We start from the raw sequence: 15066 nt of genomic DNA, 5'->3' as shown, positions 1-15066 counted from the left end.
GGTCCTATGAGTCACACTGGACTACATATATGGTAGGTTTATGAGTCACAGGCTGGACTGACATATATGGAAGGTCTATGAGTCACACTGACTACATATATGGTACTGTAGGTCTATGAGTCACACTGACTACATATATGGTACTGTAGGTCCTATGAGTCACACTGACTACAACATATGGTAGGTTTATGAGTCACACTGACTACATATATGGTACAGAAGGTTTATGAGTCACACTGACTTACATATATGGTAGGTTTATGAGTCACACTGACTACATATATGGTAGGTGTATGAGTCACACTGACTACATATATGGTAGGTTTATGAGTCACACTGAACATATATGGTAGGTTTATGAGTCACACTGACTACATACAGTATATGGTAGGCCTATGCTGTGTTGGTTTATGAGTCACACTGACTGCATACAGTATATGGTAGGCCTATAGCTATGTTGGTTTATGAGTCACACTGACTACATACAGTATATGGTAGGCCTATGCTAGTTGGTTATGATCACACTGACTATACATCACAGTATATGTAGGCCTATAGCTATGTTGGTTTATGAGTCACACTGACTACATACAGTATATGGTAGGCCTATAGCTATGTTGGTTTATGAGTCACACTGACTACATAGCTATAGGTGTACCATGTGATAAACATTTGATCCAGCCATACTCCACATGTGTTTTCACTTATCATGTCACTTTGAGTGTATAGTCTCACACATTTGCCATTCCACATGGTGATACGTGAGTAAGGTGTGATTAATTAGTATGAGAAACCGTTTTCAGCCCCAAGAGACAACACAATTTAATGTTAGCAACATGAGGGTTTGAAAGGAGTTTGAGCATAATAAAACCCCAGGTAAGATGACACGGATGTCATTTATATAAGGGAGCAGTTCACTTCGGTTGAACTTCAGTTGAACTGTGTGGGATTGGAGTTTGTGTGATGGATACTTTCTCGCAGATCCAGTAGTGCGATTCACTGCACAGTGTATCCAGCTTTCCTCTGGGCTAGAAGAATATGACCAGTTCACACAGTCCTCCCTGCCATGATAGTTATTACACTGTCCGCTCCCCTTGTAACAATACAGAGAACCTCAATGTCCAGTAGCTTTTAATGATTAACGCTTTATTTAGGCGATAACACTGTTCTTCACTCCTGGACCTGGACACACTGGAATAAATCGCTGACATCGGTATAGCGTTGCAAAAATCCGGTAACTTTACAACAATTCCCTAATTACTCCATGATTCCAGCAATGTCTAACCGGGATTTCTGTATAACCGGGTCATTTTTGGAAAGTTAGAATTCTGCCTGTGTAATGTACGGATAAATACCTGATAATAGCAGAGACAAATCATGAACATAATTCTCTGGCTTTCTACTCTGCCCACTCACATATGATACTTCAGCTCTCTCTCTCTCTCTCTCTGAATGGTTTTAATCCGTCTGTCATTTTTGAACAAACTCCCCTATTGTCCTTTTTTTCTCTCTCTCTCTCCTTTCCTTTCATCTTCCCCTTCCCCTTCTCCCCCCTCTCTCTGTCTCTCTCTGTCTCTCTCGCCTGTTCCTCTCAGCTGTTTATGACCACCAGTCTGTGTCTCTCCTCAGACAGTCCTGTCTCTCTCGCCTGTTCCTCTCAGCTGTTTATGACACCAGGTCTGAGTCTCTCCTCAGACAGTCCTGTCTCTCTCACCTGTTCCTCTCAGCTGTTTTATGACCACCAGGTCTGTGTCTCTCCTCAGACAGTCCTGTCTCTCTCGCCTGTTCCTCTCAGCTGTTTATGACCACCAGGTCTGTGTCTCTCCTCAGACAGTCCTGTCTCTCTCACCTGTTCCTCTCAGCTGTTTATGACCACCAAGGTCTGAGTCTCTCCTCAGACAGTCCTGTCTCTCTCACCTGTTCCTCTCAGCTGTTGATGATCACCAGGTCTGCGTCTCTCCTCAGACAGTCCTGTCTCTCTCATCCCAGGATTTCACCTCAATGTGAGATGAAGTACAAACTGGATTCCAAATTCCTCCGTCCTGTTGAAGAAGGTTGATCTGTTGATGAGAACAGAGGAACAGACTGAAAAACACCCACATGGACACACAACTTTTATGACAGTTAACTCATTTCTCAGGGTTTATAACTCACCTAGCACAGAGAGCTTGTCTGAAGATCGTCTCTCTCCACCTGCATCTGCTTCTCTCTCTTTAGGAAGGTTTTGTTGTGGTTTCTGTATATACAGTACTTTCATCTCTCTCTTTGGAAGGTTTTTGTTTTCTGGTACATACAGTAGCTCATCTCTCTCTTTAGGAAGGTTTTTGTTTCTGGTACATACAGTAGCTGATCTCTCTCTTTAGGAAGGTTTTTGTTTCTGGTACATACAGTAGCTCATCTTTCTCTTTAGGAAGGTTTTTGTTTCTGGTACATACAGTAGCTCATCTCTCTCTTTAGAAGGTTTTTTGTTTCTGGTACATACAGTAGCTCATCTTCTCTCTGCAGATTAGTTGGTTTTCTGAACCTTTTTTAGTCCTTTTTACTACTGGTATACAATTGACGTTTGGCACTATTGGCAGGTGGAAAACCCAGGGGAACTTGCGAGTGAGGGCAGCTACTGTATGTGGGACTAAAATAGTGAGACAGTATTTCAGACTGATCATTTGTTCTACATTGTGAGGGTGAGGAGTTGTGTATGTTAGGGTCATTTAGAATGTGCTGCAGCATACACAACAGACCAATTTCCTTTGTTAGCCCTCATAGTCAGTATGATTTAATGTTACTGTAGCACGGTTTGATTGGAACATAACACAAACACAAACACAAGACTGCCATGATGCAAGTACAAGGCAGGCATCTGTCTACTCGACAATTATAGGCTTAAAGCATTTTGAAACTTGGATCATTTCCTWTTTTCCAAATGAAATTCTACAATGCCTATTAACATTACGATACACAATTACAGAGACAAGTGGACTGAGAAACCAAAACCAAACTTCCCTACAGCAATAATGTCCTAGTGATTAACGTTGTGTCTTTCTTCATCTCACAACAACTCATTGATTAGCAAAGAGCCACAACATTAATAAATGAGTAGATTGTGACAATGTATGGAATGTGCTGAAAGTAGCTTCTGGGCTGTGAACCCTGAGGAAACCAAAGAGGAAATAGAGGTGCTATGTAATCGAAGCCTTATTAACTACTGTTGCCCTCCAGCCATTGAGGATGCGGAAGCATTTCTCTATTTCAGCATTCGAATCTAGTGATTTGCTATGTAATATTGTCAGAAAGAGTGTATTGTTGTGTGTCCGTGTGTATGATTGGAGCCTTGCAAATATCTTTCAATTAGCAAAATAGAGCTGCTGCCCCCAATAATGAGACCATGTGTCCAGAGAGGGATGAATTGTGGAGCCAAGTTCTTTTGCCTCTGAGACTGTCCTAATATGGACCAGTAGCTCAGAGGAGAAAGCTAGAACATGCAACATCCAAGTCAGTCCTTTGGAGTTGCAAWGCACTGGGGAGTTTGATCAGTGGTCACAGTCAGGGGTCGTGTTCATTAGGGCACGCAACAGAAAACATTTTAAAATGTTTGGCAACAGAGAATGAAAATTACTGATTCTGAATGGACCCTTCCAGAAGTCCCTTCCAGTTTCASTCCTTTCTCTTTCCCTCTTCAGGCCATGGCYATAATGGTGACTCCATGGTCATGTCCCATGAGATGGGCCATACGTGCAGCCAGCATCAGCAGCAGGCCTGCGGTCACCTCCAGGCTGAAGGAGAGACAGGCCATACCCAACGACCAGCCATAGGACACATGGACGCTGGCCAAGATCTCAGGTTCCAACAGTTCCCGAGCCCGTTGGCAGTAGCTGACGTAAACACTCAACCCGGAGAGGGTGAAGAGACCTGGATGGATACAGACAGATAGTCAAAGTTTGGCCGGGATTCAATCAAAGYCACGTTATAGAGCAGCACACTAGACAGCTGACAATGCACTTTTTAAAGTTKATTTACGTTTTTGCCATCATCTGCAGTATTTACCATGAATACGATCTCCGCCAAAAGCTGTCTAGTTCGCTGCTCTAGAACGTGCATTGGATTGAATCCAAGTTACTCAAATACAGTGAGTGATCAAGTTCTAATTGTTCTAATTATAGATTGACTCTTGGGAGTGTCCGGCGTTGATATCTATTTATAATTTATCATGATTATGTTGGATGCATAAAAAAGCATTGGAGAAGATCTGAGGTCCCTCCCCTCGGACCATCTCTTCCAATGGGTTTCAAGAGAAGGTGAGGTGAGAGGATTGTGGGAAAAGACATTTGAGATCCGCTAGAGGTATTAGCACACAGCTGTCATGCAACAAAATGTACAAGGTTATCTAGTGGGTCTTGACCTCAGAGTTGTAATTATCAGTATTCTGACCTTCTGGTCAGTGCATTCAACTAAGGTTGGTAAGAAAACCACCTACCGCAGTCATAGTAAGTGTGATGGATATCACTGTGCTTGCTTAGCTAAACCACTTCATCCCTAACAAGCTCACCCCGAGACTAGAACCCTGGACCACTGCTCACAAACACATCTGACCACCCTCCTTGATATACGTCTTAGCCAACTCACACCGAGACTAGAACCCTGGACCACTGCCTCACAAACACACACCAAGACTAGAACCCTGGATCATCCCTAACAAGCTCACACCAAGACTAGAACCCTGGATCATCCCTAACAAGCTCACACCAAGACTAGAACCCTGGATCATCCCTAACAAGCTCACACCAAGATAGAACCCTGGATCATCCCTAACAAACTCACACCAAGACTAGAACCCTGGATCATCCCTAACAAACTCACACCAAGACTAGAACCCTGGATCATCCCTAACAAGCTCACCCCAAGACTAGAACCCTGGATCATCCCTAACAAACTCACACCGAGACTAGAACCCTGAGATCATTAACAAACTCACACCAAGACTAGACCCTGGATCATCCCTAACAACCCACACCAAGACTAGAACCCTGGACCACTGCTCACAAACACACCTGACCACCCTCCTTGATAACGTCTTAGCCAACTCACATCGAGACTAGACCCCTGGACCACTGCCTCACAAACACACCTGACCACCCTCCTTGATAACGTCTTAGCCAACTACACTATTGAATAGCTATAAATTCAGCAGCGTGGCTCGAGGCACTTCAAGCTGGGGAGTGAGGTTAAAAATCCCCATCTGTTACTACAGTATAAGACCTGTTATATGTATTGAGGGCAAAAGCAAATGATTCATGAGACCATCTCTCGACCGCTGAGCTAATTCTCAAGACATCTCAACACTCATTCACATAAAACGTTCCACAGTAAACCCACAGTCTAGTTGTTTTCCCATAAACAAAAGACAAACAGGCAATATGACAACCGCAGGCTTTGTTCGTTGTTTCCTCTCATTTTCCCATGGAGACCACCGAGGTCAGAATTATCATCATAGAGCTAACTATACCCTGTGAGGTATAATACATAATTGATGCATTTAGTTACAGTATAACGATCTGATGGAGATGATGTAATCCCAGCTAGATGGGCTTTTCACGCTGTGTCAACATTATTATAATCTAGTTATGAGGAAAATGTTTGCAAACATCTCAACATCCTCTCAATCTCTCTGTCAGTGTCCCAAAMGGCACCCTATTCCCTACATAGTGCACTACTTTTTGACAAGGGTCAATATACCTCTGTTCAAAAGTAGTGTACTATGTAGGGAATAGGGTGCCTTCCGGTACACAGTCTGTTTACATCCTCATCATGTTCTTTATCTTTAGTTCAAATTAAAACTTTATTTGTCACACGCGCCGTGTTGCATTCGACATTTTGAACATTGAGATATAAAATAAATGATAGAGAAGAAGCATATAATATCTGTAGAAAGACAGATAGCTGTGGAATGTGTTGGAATGTGTTGGGGGACGGGAGCAGAGCACCGTGTTGATACAGGAAAGACAGATAGCTGTGGAATGTGTTGGGGACGGGAGCAGAGCACCGTGTTGATACAGGAAAGACAGATGGACATCTGTGGATTAGATGAAGGAGGGGTTGAGGTCAGGACGTGAGGACAAGTCACCTGAAGGGAGTAATAAGGGTTTGGGATCTTGTTACTCTTTTCCTGTGGAACCGTAAGATGTAAGGATTGGAGAGAAGGAGGAGTGTCTTAAGTGGGATATATATCTGGATGGGAGAAGTGTTGGGTTGACTGAATACAGCTGTACAGAACCTTTGGGAAGAATTACAACTTGGTTAAAGCTCTAGTGTCTGTGAGTCATTTACTATGGAAAATAGGAACCTAACACCGTGAAATGCTTACTTACAAGCCCTTAACCAACAGTGCAGTTCAACAAGAGTTAAGAAAAGATTGACCAAATATACTAAAGTAAAAAATAATAAAAAGTAACACAATAAGAATAACAATAACGAGGCTATATACAGAGGATACCGGTACTGAGTCAGTGTGCGGGGGTACAGGCTAGTTGAGGTAATTTGTACATGTAGGTAGGGGTGAAGTGACTATGCATAGATAATAAACAGCGAGTAGCAGAAGTGTACAAAACAAATGAAGTACGGGGGGGGGGGCGGGTCAAATCTAAATAGTCCGGTGGCCATTTGATTCATTGTTCAGCAGTCTTATGGCTGTGGGTAGAAGCCGTTAAGGAGCCTTTTGGTCCTAGACTTGGTGCTCCGGTACTGCTTGCCGTGCGGTAGCAGAGAGAACAGTCTATGACTTGGGTGACTGGAGTCTCAGACMATTTTTTGGGCTTTCCTCTGACACCGCCTATTATAGAGGTCCTGGATGGCTGGAAGCTTGAACCCAGTGATGTACTGGGACGTTCGCACTACCCTCTGTAGCGCCTTACGGTCAGATGCCGAGACGTTGCCATACCAGGCGGTGATGCAACCGGTCAGGATGCTCTCGATGGTGCAGCTGTAAATGACATCCATGAAACAACTAGTCCAATGTCATAATGACTTTAACACACAGACAAAAAATAGCTATTGCATAGTACGTGAAATGAATTCACAAACAGCAATAATGATCGATCATTATATTTAGATCTTTGAACTGTGTGGCACTTACACACGAACAAAGAACAGACATTCAAGGGGTACAAAAAGCTATAATGATTGTCCATTTACAAACATCTGTGCCCCTTATTAGAATAGCCTGGATTTTTAAATACCCATCTAAATTCCAGACTGGATCTAATTTCACGCTCAGCTCATAGCCCTAATTACCTGGACTATGAGCTGAATAATCAAGCAGAGGGAGGTGTTTTCTGAAAACGTCTAACTTTACAACAGATCATAACCTGAACACGTCACAAGGTGTTAAAGGGGCAATCCGTGATTGGTACATCCATGATTTTGACTTTTTATTTTTCAAAACTATTTGTATCGTTTTTTCCCCACAGTTACAGTGCAAACAGTAGTTGAATTATAATACACATACAAAATACATACGAATACAACATGGGAACAATAAGATGTTTGTATTTATGATAGACTGTATAGACATTGAAGAACTTACAGAAGCCTCATATAGCTCTCTTATGGTCTATGTTCACTCTACCTTGTATTTATTTATTTTTATTTAACCTACTTGAATATAATATATGTACATTTTGTGTAAACTGTCTGTCTCTAAATGTTATCCCTAGCAGCACCATATCACCAAGTACAATTCTGAGCATGTGAATCTAAATGTGCCTGGCGACTGAAGGTGATTCTGATTCTGAGGTTAGTTTAACTGTCGTACCCCATCAGAACCCAAAATATCAGCTTGTTTTACTCCAATGTTTGTAAACGATGTAAACGTAAACAACCACTATATAGCCTCTAAACACGGTTCTAACTAGACGTTTGATCTCATGGATGGTCAGTCATTACATCCATAGCTCTCTCTGTGAATGTGAGAGTGGTTACAACATCTCCAGCCCCATCCCTGAGACGTTTACCCAAACAAGTGGCGGGGAAACCACGTTGTTGATTTTTGAATCCTGGATTTCCCCTTTAAATACAAGGGGTGGAGGCTGTACCTAATTTGTAAATATGATTAACATTAATCAATTCAAGCAGCGCCTTTGAGAGTAAATTAGGGCCAATTACACTGATGTTCTGCTGACAAGGTAGCGGTAGACATGCGTTTGTTACAAACTTGGCCTTGGAAGAGATTTACAATGTTGATGGACCACTTCCTCTGTACAGAACTAAACTATGTTGTTGCAACATGAATCTTATTGAGGCTTAGATTTAGACATGACACTTCTCAAGATTCAAAACTCTTCAGATTATGAAAAACACTGGTCTGAAATACACTGATGCAAATAGATATACTTGTCAGTCACAAGAGAATGTCATGGCCCTGAGGGAGAAGTCTGACACACAGAAACATGAGCTTGCCTGTGTGTCCCTAATACATGTCTGTTTATCCGTAATAAACCTCAAGGGTCATTGCAGCTTCTTTTTCTTTGATTCTGGGAACGTCATTATGTGAAGTGTCCTCACTGTCCTGGGGGTAATGTTACATGTATATTTAAAGTCTTCAGAAAGTATTTACACCCTTTTACTGTTTCACAATTCTGTTGTGTTGCAGCCTGAATTTAAAATTGATTAAATTGAGATTTTTGCTCACTGGCCTACACACACACAATACCCCATCATTTCAAAATGGAAATATGTTTTTCTACATGTTTACCAATTAATTAAAAATGAAAAGCTTAAATGTATTGAGTCAATAAGTATTCAACCCTTTTGTTATGGCAAGCCTAAATACGTTCTGAAGTAAAAATGTTCTTTAGAAGTCACATAATAAGTTCCATGGACTCACTCTGTGTGCAATAATAGTGTTTAACATGAATTTCAAACACAGATTCAACTACAAAGACCACAAAGACTTTCCAATCCCTAGCAAAGAAGGACACCTATTGGTAGATGGATAAAGAAATACACGTTGGATGGTGTATCAATGCACCTAGTCACTACAAAGATACAGGCTTCCTTCCTAACTCAGTTGCCAGAGAGGAAGGAAACCGCTCTGGGATTTCACCATGAGGCCAATGGTGACGTTAAAACAGTTGCATAGTTTAATGGCTGTGATAGGAGAAAACTGAGAATGGATCAACAACATTGTAGTTACTTCACAATACTAACCTTATTGAAAGAGCGAAAAGACTGAAGCATGTACAGAATAAATATATTCCAAAACATGTATCCTGTTTGCAACAAGGCGCTAAAGTAAATGCTGCAAAAAATGTGGCCAGGCAATTAACTTTTTGTCCTGAATGCAAAGTGCTATGTTTGGGACAATCCAATACAACACATTACTGAGTACCACTCTCCATATTTTAAAGCATAGTGGTGGTTGCATCATGTTATGGGTATGCTTGTAATTGCTTATGCCTGGGGAAGTTTTCAGGATAAGAAACAGGATGGAGCTAAGTGCAGGCAAAATCCTAGACGAAAACCTGGTTCAGTCTGCTTTCCACCAGACACTGCGAGTTAATTCCCCTTTCAGCAGAACAATAACCTAAAACACAAGGCAAATCTACACTGGAGTTGCTTACCAAAGAGATAGTGAATGTTCATGTGGCCGAGTTACAGTTTTGACTTATATCTTTAAAACATGTTTTATTTTTATTTCACCTTTATTAAACCACGTAGGCTAGTTGAGAACAAAGTTCTCATTTGCAACTGCGACCTGGCCAAGATAAAGCTAGATAAAGCCAAGATAAATCTATATACAGCATGTGCAAATGAGATAGGATAAGAGAGGTAGGCAATAAATAGGCCATGGTGGCAAAGTAATTACAATATAGCAAATAAACACTGGAATGGTAGGATGTGCAGAAGATGAATGTGCAAGTAGAGATACTGGGTGCAAAGGAGCAAGATAAATAAATAAATACAGTATGGGGATGAGGTAGATTGGATGGCGCTATTTACAGATGAGCTATGTACAGGTGCAGTGATCTGTGAGCTGCTCTGACAGCTGGTGCTTAAAGCTAGTGAGGAGATTTTTGCAGTTCGTTCCAGTCATTGGCAGCAGAGAACTGGAGGAGAGGCGGCCAAAGGAAGAATTGGCTTTGGGGGTGACCAGTGAGATATACCTGCTGGAGCACGTGCTACGGGTGGGTGCTGCTATAGTGACCAGCGAGCTGTTAGATAAGGCGGGGCTTTACCTAGCAGAGACTTGTAGATGACCTGGAGACAGTGGGTTTGGCGATGAGCATGAAGCGAGGGCCAGCCAACGAGAGCATACAGGTGTGCAGTGGTGGGCAGTRTATGGGGCTTTGGTGACAAAACGGATGGCACTGTGATAGACTGCATCCAATTTGTTGAGTAGAGTGTTGGAGGTTATTTTGTAAATGACATCACCGAAGTCGAGGATCGGTAGGATGGTCAGTTTTACGAGGGTATGTTTGGCAGCATGAGTGAAGGATGCTTTGTTGTGAAATAGGAAGCCGATTCTAGATTTAATTTTGGAAGGAGAGTTTACAGTCTAACCAGACACCTAGGTATTTGTAGTTGTCCACATATTCTAAGTCAGACCCGTCCAGAGTAGTGATGCTAGGCGGGCGGGCAGGTGCGGGCAGGGATCAGTTGAAGAGCATGCATTTAGTTTTACTTGCATTTAAGAGCAATTGGAGGCCTCGGAAGGAGAGTTGTATGGCATTGAAGCTTGAAAATGAAATTGAAAAAAAAATGTATAAAATGAAAATGGTTGTCTAGCAATGATCAATAACCAATCTGACAGATCTTGAAGAATTTTTTTATATTATTCGGATAAATTGTTGTACAATCTAGGTGTGGAAAGCTCTTAGAGAATTACCCAGAAAGACTGACAGCTGTAATCGCTGCCAAAAGTGATTCTAAAATGTGTTGATTCAGGGGTTTGAATACTTATCTAATTTGATATTTCTGTATTTGATTTTCAATTAATTAGCAAACATGTCTAAAACCATGTTTTCACTTTGTTGGGTATTGTGTGTAGATGGATGAGAGAGAAAAAACAATAAATGTTTGATGTGTTTGATACCGTTCCATTGATTCCATTCCAGCCATTACAATGAGCCCGTCTTCCTATAGCTCCTTCCACCAGCCGCCACTGATCTATATATACTGTAAGAACCAATCTCCTGTGGCTAAGAGTGTGTAGCACACCTCAAGAGTGTTTGTCACACAACAAACACAAAAAATAGTTTGGTAAAATTCTCAAATGTTCACCTTATTTCAGTTTATGTAACACAACAAGCAAAGTATTGTGTGTAGAGAATCATTGCACCATCTAAACCTGTGAATTATATTTTAAAAGCCAAACATATCATATCTGACTGAGTGTTTCATACTGATGTACAAAACTTAAAGTACAAAGAAGAAAAAAAGAAACTGAGGGAAAGCATATAGATATCACACATAGAACGGATCTACAGTTTATCAGATTTGCTTTCAATTAAAAAGACAGATCTGTAACATGCATTTCTATCTGAAATCCGTCGGCTCTTATACAAAACTACATAGCGGACCTATTCAGATTATGAAAGGTGTTGGTTGTAAATGCACTGATGCAAACAAATGAGACCCAATTGAATGGAATAGAATGTTGAGGCTCTAAGAAAAGTGTCTGAYGCAGAAACATAAGCCTGTGTGTYACCCTAATAAAGGTGAAAGATCATAGCTGACATTGCTCTCTGTGCTCCCTGTTGAATACAATTTCTTTGTGGGTAAGAGTGTTTGTGGGTTTTGTACATCGGTTTTAGACACCGTTTCATTGTGGGTAAGAGTGTTTGTGGGTTTTAGACACCGTTTCATTGTGGGTAAGAGTGTTTGTGGGTTTTAGACACCGTTTCATTGTGGGTAAGAGTGTTTGTGGGTTTTAGACACTGTTTCATTGTGTAGTGTCCGTGCTTTTAGACACCGTTTCATTGTGGGTAAGAGTGTTTGTGGGTTTTAGACACTGTTTCATTGTGGGTATAGTGTTTTGGTGGGTTTAAGACATCGTTTCATTGTGGGTAAAGAGTGTTTGTGGGGTTTTAAACCGTTTCATTGTGGGTAAGAGTGTTTGTGGGTTTTAGACTAATTTTCATTGTGGGTAAGAGTGTTTGTGGGTTTTAGACCCGTTTCATTGTGGGTAAGAGTGTTTGTGGGATTTTAGACACCGTTTCATTGTGGGTAATATGGTCCGTGGGTTTTAGACACCGTTTCATTGTGGGTAGAGTGTTTGTGGGTTTTAGACATCATTTCATTGTGGGTATAGTGTCCGTGGGTTTTAGACACCGTTTCATTGTGGGTATAGTGTTTGTGGGTTTTAGACACCGTTTCATTGTGGGTAAGAGTGTTTGTGTTTTAGACACCGTTTCATTGTGGGTAATAGTGTCCGTGGGTTTTAGACACCGTTTCATTGTGGGTAAGAGTGTTTGTGGGTTTTAGACACCGTTTCATTGTGGGTAATAGTGTTTGTGGGTTTTAAACACCGTTTCATTGTGGGTAATAGTGTTTGTGGGTTTTAGACACCGTTTCATTGTGGGTAAGAGTGTTTGTGGGTTTTAGACACCGTTTCATTGTGGGTAAGAGTGTTTGTGGTTTTAGACACCGTTTCATTGTGGGTAAGAGTGTTTGTGGGTTTAGACATCATTTCCTTGTGGGTATAGTGTCCGTGGGTTTTAGACACAGTTTCATTGTGGGTAATAGTGTTTGTGGTTTTGACACCGTTTCATTGTGGTAAGAGTGTTTGTGGGTTTTAGATACCGTTCATTGTGGGTAAGAGTGTTTGTGGGTTTTAGACACCGTTTCATTGTGGGTAATAGTGTTTTGGGTTTTAGACACCGTTTCATTGTGGGTAAGAGTGTTTGTGGGTTTTAGACACTGTTTCATTGTGGGTAAGAGTGTTTGGTGGGTTTTTAGACATCGTTTCATTGTGGGTAAGAGTGTTTGTGGGTTTTAGACACCGTTTCATTGTGGGTAAGAGTGTTTGTGGTTTTAGACACTGTTCAATTGTGGGTAATAGTGTCCGTGGGTTTTTAGACACCGTTTCATTGTGGGTAAGAGTGTTGGTGGGTTTTAGACACCGTTTCATTGTGGGTAATAGTGTTTGTGGTTTTAAAACACCGTTTCATTGTGGGTAATAGTGTTTGTGGGTTTTAGACCGTTTCATTGTGGGTAATAATGTTGTGGGGTTTAGACACCGTTTCATTGTGGGTAAGGTGCTTGTTGGGTTTTAGACACGTTTCATTGTGGGTAAGAGCGTTTGTGGGTTTAAACACGTTCATGTGGGTAAGAGTGTTTGTGGGTTTTAGACATCATTTCATTGTGGGTAGAGTGTTTGTGGGTTTTAGACACCGTTTCATTGTGGGTAGAGTGTTTGTGGGTTTTAGACACCGTTTCATTGTGGGTAATAGTGTCCGTGGCTTTTAGACACCGTTTCATTGTGGTAAGAGTGTTTGTGGGTTTTAGACACTGTTTCATTGTGGGTAATAATGTTTGTGGGTTTTAGACATCGTTTCATTGTGGGTAAGAGTGTTTGTGGGTTTTAAACACCGTTTCATTGTGGGTAAAGTGTTTGTGGGTTTTAGACACTGTTTCATTGTGGGTAATAATGTTTGTGGGTTTTAGACATCGTTTCATTGTGGGTAAGAGTGTTTGTGGGTTTTAAACACCGTTTCATTGTGGGTAGAGTGTTTGTGGGTTTTAGACATAATTTCATTGTGGGTAGAGTGTTTGTGGGTTTTAGACACCGTTTCATTGTGGGTAGAAGTGTTTGTGGATTTTAGACCACGTTTCATTGTGGGTAATAGTGTCCGTGGGTTTTAGACACCGTTTCATTGTGGGTAAGAGTGTTTGTGGGTTTTAGACATCATTTCATTGTGGGTAATAGTGTCCGTGGGTTTTAGACACCGTTTCATTGTGGGTAATAGTGTTTGTGGGTTTTAGACACCGTTTCATTGTGGGTAAGAGTGTTTGTGGGTTTTAGACACCGTTTCATTGTGGGTAATAGTGTCGTGGGTTTTTAGAACACCGTTTCATTGTGGGTAAGAGTGTTTGTGGGTTTTTAGACACCCGTTTCATTGTGGGTATAGTGTTTTGTGGGTTTTAAACACCGTTTCATTGTGGGTAATAGTGTTTGTGGGTTTTAGACACCGTTTCATTGTGGGTAAGGTGTTTGGTGGGTTTAGACACCGTTTCATTGTGGGTAAGAGTGTTTGTGGGTTTTAGACACCGTTTCATTGTGGGTAAGAGTGTTTGTGGGTTTTAGACACCGTTTCATTGTGGGTAAGAGTGTTTGTGGGTTTTAGACACCGTTTCATTGTGGGTAATAGTGTTTGTGGGTTTTAAACACCGTTTCATTGTGGGTAATAGTGTTTGTGGGTTTTAGACACCGTTTCATTGTGGGTAAGAGTGTTTTGTGGTTTTAGACACCGTTTCATGTGGGTAAGAGTGTTTGTGGGTTTTAGACACCGTTTCATTGTGGGTAAGAGTGTTTGTGGGTTTTAGACATCATTTCCTTGTAGGTAATAGTGTCCGTGGGTTTTAGACACCGTTTCATTGTGGGTAATAGTGTTTGTGGGTTTTAGACACCGTTTCATTGTGGGTAAGAGTGTTTGTGGGTTTTATGATACCGTTTTCAATGTGGGTAAGAGTGTTTGGGGTTTTAGACACCGTTTCATTGTGGGTATAGTGTTTGTGGTTTTAGACACCGTTTCATTGTGGGTAAGAGTGTTTGTGGGTTTTAGACACATGTTTCATTGTGGGTAAGAGTGTTTGTGGGTTTTAGACATGTTTCATTGTGGGTAAGAGTGTTTGTGGGTTTTAGACACTGTTTCATTGTGGGTAAGAAGTGTTTGTGGGTTTTAGACATAGTTTCAGTTTCATTGTGGGTAAGAGTATTTGTAGCACACCTCAAAAGTGTTTGTCACAAACGCTCCCATGAGAGACTGGACAGACACAAAAAACATACAAGACCAAAGATCTGATTGATTGGAAACAATGTCTTGTAATGTATGTGTTTGGGCATGTTAGCCAATG

The 15066-nt window shown here is 41.3% G+C and overlaps 1 pseudogene; it reads right to left on the bottom strand.

Annotated features, from left to right (window-relative positions):
- Positions 1 to 2761: 2761 nt before the first annotated feature.
- Positions 2762 to 15066, bottom strand: part of LOC112074404 (transmembrane protein 235-like) — a 30594-nt pseudogene continuing 18289 nt past the window's right edge.

Source organism: Salvelinus sp. IW2-2015, unplaced genomic scaffold (genome assembly GCF_002910315.2).
Source record: "Salvelinus sp. IW2-2015 unplaced genomic scaffold, ASM291031v2 Un_scaffold2619, whole genome shotgun sequence".
Taxonomy (NCBI): Eukaryota; Metazoa; Chordata; class Actinopteri; order Salmoniformes; family Salmonidae; genus Salvelinus; species Salvelinus sp. IW2-2015.
The sequence above is the reverse complement of the archived record's forward strand: the minus strand, read 5'-3'. Positions and strand labels throughout refer to the sequence as shown.